This window comes from Pleurodeles waltl, chromosome 7 (assembly GCF_031143425.1).
Source record: "Pleurodeles waltl isolate 20211129_DDA chromosome 7, aPleWal1.hap1.20221129, whole genome shotgun sequence".
Taxonomy (NCBI): Eukaryota; Metazoa; Chordata; class Amphibia; order Caudata; family Salamandridae; genus Pleurodeles; species Pleurodeles waltl.
The window spans coordinates 134,746,379-134,755,194 of record NC_090446.1 but is presented as its reverse complement, the minus strand read 5'-3'; the positions used below and the strand labels follow the sequence as shown (position 1 = coordinate 134,755,194).

The 8,816-nt window shown below is 45.1% G+C and overlaps 1 long non-coding RNA gene across 1 annotated transcript in view; it reads left to right on the top strand.

The window, feature by feature from the left end:
- Positions 1–244: 244 nt before the first annotated feature.
- The window catches only part of LOC138303875 (uncharacterized), a 140,255-nt gene continuing 131,683 nt past the window's right edge, over positions 245–8,816 (top strand). The window contains exon 1 of the long non-coding RNA XR_011205460.1: positions 245–691. This is a non-coding gene — a long non-coding RNA (uncharacterized lncRNA). The remainder of the gene's footprint in view (positions 692–8,816) is intronic.

Sequence of the window (8,816 nt, the reverse complement as noted above, 5' to 3'; positions counted from 1 at the left end):
CCCTGTTATTTTGTTCGCTTGCCCGCCGCTCCTTGTAAAGAAGCAGAATGGAGCCAGGAGATGGAACGTCACACAACTGCAAGGAAATGTAAACCGGGGAAAAGGGAGAAAACAGTGACGTGCAAAGGACGCTCCACGATGAACCAATAGGACGACGCTCGCCTTTGAGTGACCAGCAGCTGACGCAACAGGACTTCACGCTCAGCACCAAAGAGGCCCTTGTCAAACAGGAAAGAAGTGAAGTGTTCAGTTCCGTCGGTGGGAATGTCTGGGTGAACGAGAGGGGGGTGGTAACGAAGCAAACAGAGAAGTGACTTCCTTATCGACTTCTGTTTTTTCACTTTTACTGAAAAAGTGACCGCAGCGCTACCACGTTTCTGCGGGGTGGCATGGTGGGAGGGGCACAACTTTATGGAAACTTCTGAAAGTGTGAGTGGAAACAGGAACGTGTTTGGCCCGCAATGTGTTTGCCAGGTCAGGTGTGCAAGTGAGTGACGCAGAATGCCCACCAGATTTAGATCAGAAGCTGTGACCAGTGTTGGTGACTGCGGAATTTACATTGCGTCGAGCCTGATCCCTGCGAACCTCGAGGCGCTCAGAAGATCTCGGTGGTAAACACAGACCCCTCGACCCAAACCCAGAGAATGCACTGGAAAAAAGACACGGCTTGAAAAGTCTATTAAGGGGGTTGGTGAGTGGCAATTAAATAATATCTCAATGGCCAATTGACTCGCTAGGACCCATTCTTAAATTTACTGTAACCTACCATCCGACTACAAGAATGAGCATGTGACAAACTCGAACTGACTGAGCATCCCGCTCACTAAAATTCACTGAAGCGCTAACTCACTAAGACCAGTGTAACTCATTCACTCGGGAGTTTAACTCATTGTGATTTAATTTTGAGTCAAGTGAGAGGCACATTCTGAGCCAGTGAGGCTGACCCAGTACAGAGCAATGTGTTGAGACTGAACATTCAAGCAAGTTAGAGTGATCCCCTAACTGACATATTGAGAGTGAGTGCTCAAGGTACACAGAGGGCCGGACTGAGAGGTACTGAGAATTATGTTGAGAAACTTAGCTCAACAACAGGTACGCAGCACCCTTGTAAATGTCCTTTTATATGTATAAGTGTGTCAACCACAATTCCATTAGGCAATGCACGAGAATCCATTTATTTAATCAAAAATATCCTCTGTTGCTTCCATTAATGTAAGTTGCTATCATACAGTTGCTTGCATCCAACTTGTTTCGTTCATATGAAACTTCTTCAGGGCACAATTATTGTGATGAAGAACAATCAAAGTCCTTAACATTGTTTAGCTCTTCGTAGTGCTTCACTGGAAGTGTTTTCATTGCTTTGTTGTAGTTGCATGTACATGTCTTGGGTTGGGTTCAGATGATTTTTTATATTCTGAATGTCTAGTTGTTCTGTGTTTTTTCCATTCTCTGGGTTACAAATACACAGTTCTCTGTAGTGTGTGAGACCTTGCATTCTCTCAGCTTTAGGAAACTGAATACGAGACACACCCATGGCCCTCATTAAAGTGGGGCGGTGTTAGGTGTGATATTTATGGCCTCTCATAAATAAAGATAATGTGGGATAAGTCATTTATGATTGTGATAAATAGCAAGTATGATTTCTTTCCCCCTAAACATTGGATGTAACGTGGATTTTGGTGCTTATTTACAAAGGAAGAATACTTTTGATGGCAATGTTTTAATGAGATTAATGAGAATAAATCATACTTTTTGAAGTATAAAGTTGGATGTCAGCTGTGTCTATGGAGTTTTAACTGAAGGAGAAGGGTGTAAGTAGACGGGCAGGGAGGGCTTTGTTTGTGGTAGGGCCCTAGCGGATCAGCATTTAATGCTCTTGATTTAGATCCTGAGAAAACCACCCCGGGAGCCATGGTCCACAGATGCTGGGTGCCCCTCCAGACATGTCAGCATTCTCAAGATATGTAGGGCTTGAAGCAAGAATCCAGATGCTAATTCACCAAACCTCTGTAAAGTGGGATCCAAGCAAACCAGGAATGGTGCAGTTGGCCTGAACAATCCCCCCCCGTGGAAACGGGGTAGGACAGTAATGGAGACAAAACACTGAAATCCGCTCTGTCCTCAAGACTTTGGTAATGGCGGCCTCCTGGCTCTTGATGCGAACATGCTGTTAACCCATCTCTGGGACATCAGATGTGTTGGTTTTGAGGAAGTTGTCTCAGAGATGTGAGCAGTAGCTGTGCAGAGTGTAATTTGTGTTCAGAAGGATAAAGCTTTAATTTACAACCAGTCTCACCTGATACGCTCTGCTGTAGTAGTTGACGAGTCTCATATATTGCCATGACTCCCACTCCGGAGCAATGGAGCCTCAAGGTACCACAGCGCGTCTCACCACCAAGAAGAGGAATTAGCATGTAAGTAAGCAGGATGGACAAAGGACAGGGGGCATCACATGACTGCAGAGAATAGGAATCAGGGAAAGAGGGAGAGAACAACAAACTGCAAGGGACGCTGAACAGTGAATGAACACTAGTGGCAGCAGAACCATACAACCAATAATTGCTGTGGGGCATCTGCCTATTCTCGCTTTCTCTACTAAACTCTCCCAGAAGTGTTTAAGCTTCCTCTTGACTGTATGTTTCCTGAATCAATCCCTGTGTCTCCGTGCCCTCGAAGTTCTTCCCTTATCCTACAGTGCACCAGCCACCACCGACCGGCCCTCTAAATCTTCAAACCAACCCGTCCCTGTGTCATGGTTCTTCTTCTTCTTGCACCAGTCCGTTCAATGCACGCACCCACTGGGCAGAGATGGTGACCATCAACTGCATTCATAATCTAGGATGCATTTCTTCCAGTGGAATGGCGCTTGGAGAAGGCCAGCATAGGCCTCTTCTCTTCCTTTTGGATTGTCACTCAGCCTGACACTTTCATATATTTCTCTGCTGCGAAAGCAACTAGACAGCAACCACCGGAAGTCAGATGGCCAGCACTGGCATCGCCATGCTGGTGCTGACTTAAAGGAGCATGTAATTGGATACCTGCTTGTGACGTCATCCAATGACAAGCCTGCTCGCCTGGTAATGAGCAGCAGTGAACGCCGCCCATTCCATACGTCAGCTGTGCTGTAACTGTTCAGATTTGGGGGCACCAGAGTCTCTCAGGGCCCTGTTTCACACTTGATTACAGTAACCCAAGGCCCCTTGTCCCTTTCCCTGAAGAAGAAATGAAGAACCAGGCTCCAGGCGGGCACCCACAATGCCTCTCAGCTGCACCAATGGCAGCAATGCCGCTGCTTTCCACATGTTCAACTCCCACTCTAACTTTAGTGTGATGTACTTTCTGTGCCTAGATGCCACCAAAATTCCCCAGCAATATTTTGTGAGATAAAATCTACAGTTTTTGGCCATGAAGCTCTCCCTCCCTTTAAACTTCACCCACTATCAACCCTTTCAGCCACATGGAGACGTTGCCTGTTAAAAAATAGGCAAACATACACCATTCATTACACACACCTGAACATTGATTGGAAAGATGTTCCTTGTTTCAAGAGAAGTGGTACCTTGTAACGGCAAGTGCATGACTTGAGGCCCTGAATGTGTCTTAAGATTCCCTCTTGATTGCCCGAGGAAACGGAACTTCTCCCAGGAGCCACAATGACTCCCTAAACTTACTATATTGGGAACTCTTGATTGTAGTTGACAGTGATTGCAGAAGTTGAAAATCAAGATGGGGGGGGGGGGAGCAGCCAGAATGTTCCCACATACATCCCTGAGTCTTTACAAATCACTAGTAGTACCATCGTACACAGAGTGATCCATTGAAATGATGGTGATGGCTGGGCATAACTGGATACTCTTCAAAATCCAAGATCAAATGGCCACATTCCAGACAATCTAGGGACACTTACATCCGCCTCCATGGAGGTAAACACTCAGTGGGTGTGCAACAGACCACCTAACAAACAACTGCCCCATTTGCCGTCCTCTGCTTAGTAGGTAAGAATCACACCTCAAAGAAACACCCCTCTTTCTGCGAGAACAGAATAAGGTTCCTGGAAAAAGCCTAAGGATAATAAGGCCTTATCCGTCCCACACCTCCTCACCCCAGGACCCTGCTTACTCACTGTTACGAAATGTAAACACCCATCGATGGAGTGTATATGTTACTGCATACTTACCAACATTTCTTCAACTCACTATCACACTCATTACCTTTAGTTTCCAATGTGTGTTCGATTTATGATACTCCAAGTAGAATTACAGACAGCGCTTATACTGTGTCTCTAACGGCAATCTGAACTGTAATCATTCTGGGATGGAAATGTTAACAACGAATTGAAACAAAAAAGAAAATAAAGATATCAAAACAAACTTTAATCATGGTTGATAAAGAAAAAAGCCCAGCAAAAGGTCTTCCATGAGAAAGAATCCAAAAGGAATTGCATTAAAGGCTAAGGGGCAGTTTTACTAAAGTTTCACACAACGCAGCAGCCTAAAAAGCTGAGCTGCATTACACGAGGAAGAAGCAGGAGAGCACCTTATTTACAGAAATATGGCACTCTCTTCCCCTCCCCCTAGCGCCGGCGCATAAATCTGCTGCCGTGCAACATGCGCACACCTTTACGCCACAGTGCAAGGGTGTCTACGTGAGTCTAGCATAAGTTTTGTACTGGAAGGATAGCCTTAAGTGATTTTCCAGCAGCAAACAAGTTTGGCGCTGGAAAGTAAATTAGTGAAAAAAGATTTAGAGTCATTTTGTGTCACTTTTGTGAGTAGACACTCTCCAGAGCAAACATTCAGAGGCAAACAAAAATATCTGAATGAGTGAGGAAGTCAATTAAAATTAGGGAAACACATGCTTTGTAATGCATCCTTCTCTTGCAGTAGCCTCCAAATATACGCTCTATGCAGGAAATTATATCACAGAAAAAAGACTCACACCATCTTACAACAGGAACTTCAGGGAGCAAGTGCCAGTGATGTGAGCATCTTGGAAATGTGTTAATAAAGGGCTAAGCACCCATATTTTTCCAGGAGAATGGGGCATCCAAGAAACACCAGGTGAAGAACCCCCACATTTGACATCCTTCATGCCTCCATGTCGTCTAATGCCTAACGCTCTCCATCGCATGTGGAGCTCTCCACCAGGAGACCGCGACCACAGTTATGCCGGTGCTGACTCCATGGTGTGGCAGAAGAGAACACGCTGCTCCCTCCAGTGGTTATGGAAGATGTGTTGTCTTCCTTTAGAAAGGCATGTCACCAAGAAAACTTGCTGTCAGGACTACCCGGAAATCTTCCATAGATCAGATTTCCAGAGAGGAAGGTAAGCCCCAAGGCTGACTGAGAAGTTAGCTGGTTAGGATAGCTTGGTTGTAGAGTGGTTGAACGTGTAGCAGTTGGAAGTGGTGGCATCCAGGTGATTCATGGTGGTCGGGAGACAGGGTGCAACATTGTATGTGTAGAAGGCGGGCATCCTGCCCAAGCAAAATGGCCAGAGCCATCCATCTATATTGTATAAATAAAACATTCCAAGATGGTTTTCTTCATCTTCCCAGTGAAGAGTGACAAAGATGCTTAAAAACAAACATCGGTTTTGTATTGTTACAAGTCCTGCAATTAAAATACATTGTTTTGTCTTACATGCCCGCCTCTTTGAGAAATTCATTTTCATTCAAGTTAGCTCACTACAATAGATACGAGCATCCTCTTGACTCTTTAGTGTGTGTTGCTATAAATCTGTTTCTAAGTATGTCTAAACTGTCTATTCAATGATTCCCTTGACTGCACTGTTCTTAGTTGTTATCTACACTCAAGCTTACGAGTGGTCTTTGGGTTGCCATTATATTTCTGTGAGAGATCCTTAAAAGCCAGCTGGGGGCTTTATTTCCTTGCTTGGAAATGAAGAGTGTTGGAAGACTTTCCACTATTGCTCCAAGTTCTCACCCGCGCGTCCTATGAATCAAAATTTGATTCCTATAGGTTCCCTTCCTCTCCTAGGTCCTTCTGCTTGTTGGACCTACCTTGGATGAAATCTCCAATTACTGTAGGAACGTTGATCAAGTTTCTTCCTGGAGTCTACATCTGCTAGTACGCATCTCCTTGGGCCCTGCTGTCCTCCATTTCTAGGATACTGAGTGATTAATAGACATGTATAGTATTTGAAAACTCTGCTTTGACATATTGTGCTGATATATTTTTAATGATCAGTATTTTTATTTTAGTGCCCAGACTTAGGCTTCTTCATTACGTACCAGTGTCCTCTGTTTCCCTAAGTCTGATGCATTTCTTACAGTAGTTATCCACTTGCCATGCAGGTTTATCGGTCTAATGAGAGACAGAGGGGTTATCTGCAAGCATTCCTTGAAAAAGTGGTCATAACTATCGCCTCCTTCAGAGTCTTGCTCTGAGATGTAGTAGTGCTCTACAATAATGTCCTACTGAAGAATACAAAAGAGTGATGGATGGAGTGCACAAATTAATCTAAGTCACTGGTAACTACTTAGGACTGCATCTCAATCGATTGTTATTTTGCACACCACACTACCTCAGTATGGATCCAGCCATGTGCAAATCAGCCTTGACACTGAAGTATACAAAAAGTGATGGATATGCTTCAATTAATTTCAGCCACTGGTAAGTACTCAAGGCCTAGGTTTAGGGAGGGCCTGGCCTGGTAGTTTGGGCTGAAGTGTTCATACTTTAGAAGGGCCAAGACTGATTTGCATATGGCTGGGTCTAAACTGAGGTGGCATGGTGTGCAAAATAACAATGTACTGGGATTCGGCTCTGAGTAATTACCAGTGGCTCAGATTAATTCAAATACTGAATCAATCACTTTTTTGTATACTTGACTAAACATGCCCTGTATATTGTTTCCCTAATATTCCAACTCAAAGTGCACCATGATATTGACGGCATACCGAGTCACTGTGGATTAAGGATAGGTAATTCTAGAAGGTAGCACCAGCCCTGAAATAGCACCAGAACCAGGAGTATGGGTCACCACTCTCCTCACTCAAAAATCAGATTCTACATAGACATGAAATTTCACCTGAATGCCTTGTGTAGTATGAGGCTCTAGGTCTGAGCTGGTACCAGCAAACCCTCTTCTTGGGGCTCTCTTCACAGCCTTACTTTACTTTATTCTGGCAGACTCCTCTTAAACAAGGTAGGCTCCATTAACCGATTGGGCTGATACCTTTGACTGGTCAGGGCATGAACCCCAAGATATTGAGTTGTATTGGTTTGCAACAATCCCCTCAGCTTGGCCTTACCATCAAGTTTCCTGATTTTCTCAATTCAAGCTGATTTATGGAAGCCTTCAGCTCGAAGCTAAAAGGCAACAAAGTAATTCTGTGTCCTTTGGGTTGAGCTGCTCTGTTAGATACTGCGAGAATAGTACAACCCCAGGCAATTGGAGATCTCAGGCCTGATTTAGATCATGGCGGTGTTACTGTCTGGCTGCGTCAAGGGTGGACCTGAGAAGACTGTCAAGTGGACAGTGTTCCGCCCTCCATATTTAGATGTTACAACTCTGAAAGCGGAGGACTGGCGATGGATTGCTGATGGAGGGAGACAGTGGCGGGACCCAATGGACTTCGTACAATGGCAGGGGCTATGAAATAGAGGTGAGTGACACACACACTTCCCTTAGCCATGGGCATACCCCAGCACTACACAACACACCACATACACACCATTATCGATTACAATGCCAACACAACACAAACTGAAAACACACATTGACATCCATCCATGACACGACATACACACACAAACTGACAATGCACCCACACATTACACATCCACACCAACCAACACAACTACACACTCAGCTATACAAACACACATGCACAACTACACACATCAGAACAATGTCCACCACACAACAACACTCACCTGAATGTGTCACATGGCAACACAACATACACAACAACATTGATCTCACATACAAGTGACACACATACAGGCACAACCACAACACCCACTCCCTCAACCATCCAATCCACACACACACACATAGACATACTGACTCACATACACAACAGATGGCAGAAACCTACCCATACAGGTCCCCCTTGCAATGCACACACATGGACACTGTAATTAAGTGTGAGTATACCGTCATTGTGGTGCCAGCATTCATCTGGCAATGAATGATGACACCACAATGACAGTTGTGTCTGTGGGTGATATGCTTGTTGTGCCAGTGTGTCTCCTGCCATGTGGGACACCATTGTGCATCCCACATATGCATGTCACAGTGATTAAAATAAATACTCTGACATGTATATGCCTGCAGTGGTCCCAACCACCTGTGCAGTGCCCACTCAACGTACCCTGGCAATGCAGCATCCCTACTTTTGAATCCGGCGACGGGGGTTGTGTTTTCTCCGTGGGTCAGCGGCAGCTTTGATGACAGGTGTTGTCCAGTTGTGTCCAGTCAAAGACGGGTTTGGAATGGGGATCAAAAGTACGTTTTCACCCCTTTTCCCCCAATTCGCCAACGCAGACATGGAGGTTGGATCACCACTTTTTTTCTTGCTGGTAAGGCACATCCAAATCTCGTTGGCGGGAAGAGTGGCTGGGGTCCCGCCTGCATCCACTTTTCCCTCTCCCGCCATTAAAGTAGGTGGTGTTTCTTGGCAGAGACGGGGATTCCAATGCAGGCTTTCGTCTATGGTACTGCCAACATTTAAATACGACAGGTGGACTGTCACACAAGGGGACGGATTTTCAGTCGAAAAGTCAACGGCTGGACCGTTACCTCCAAGTCCTTTGCCTCTCCCAGCGTTCTGTGAAAAGTCGCTGCCT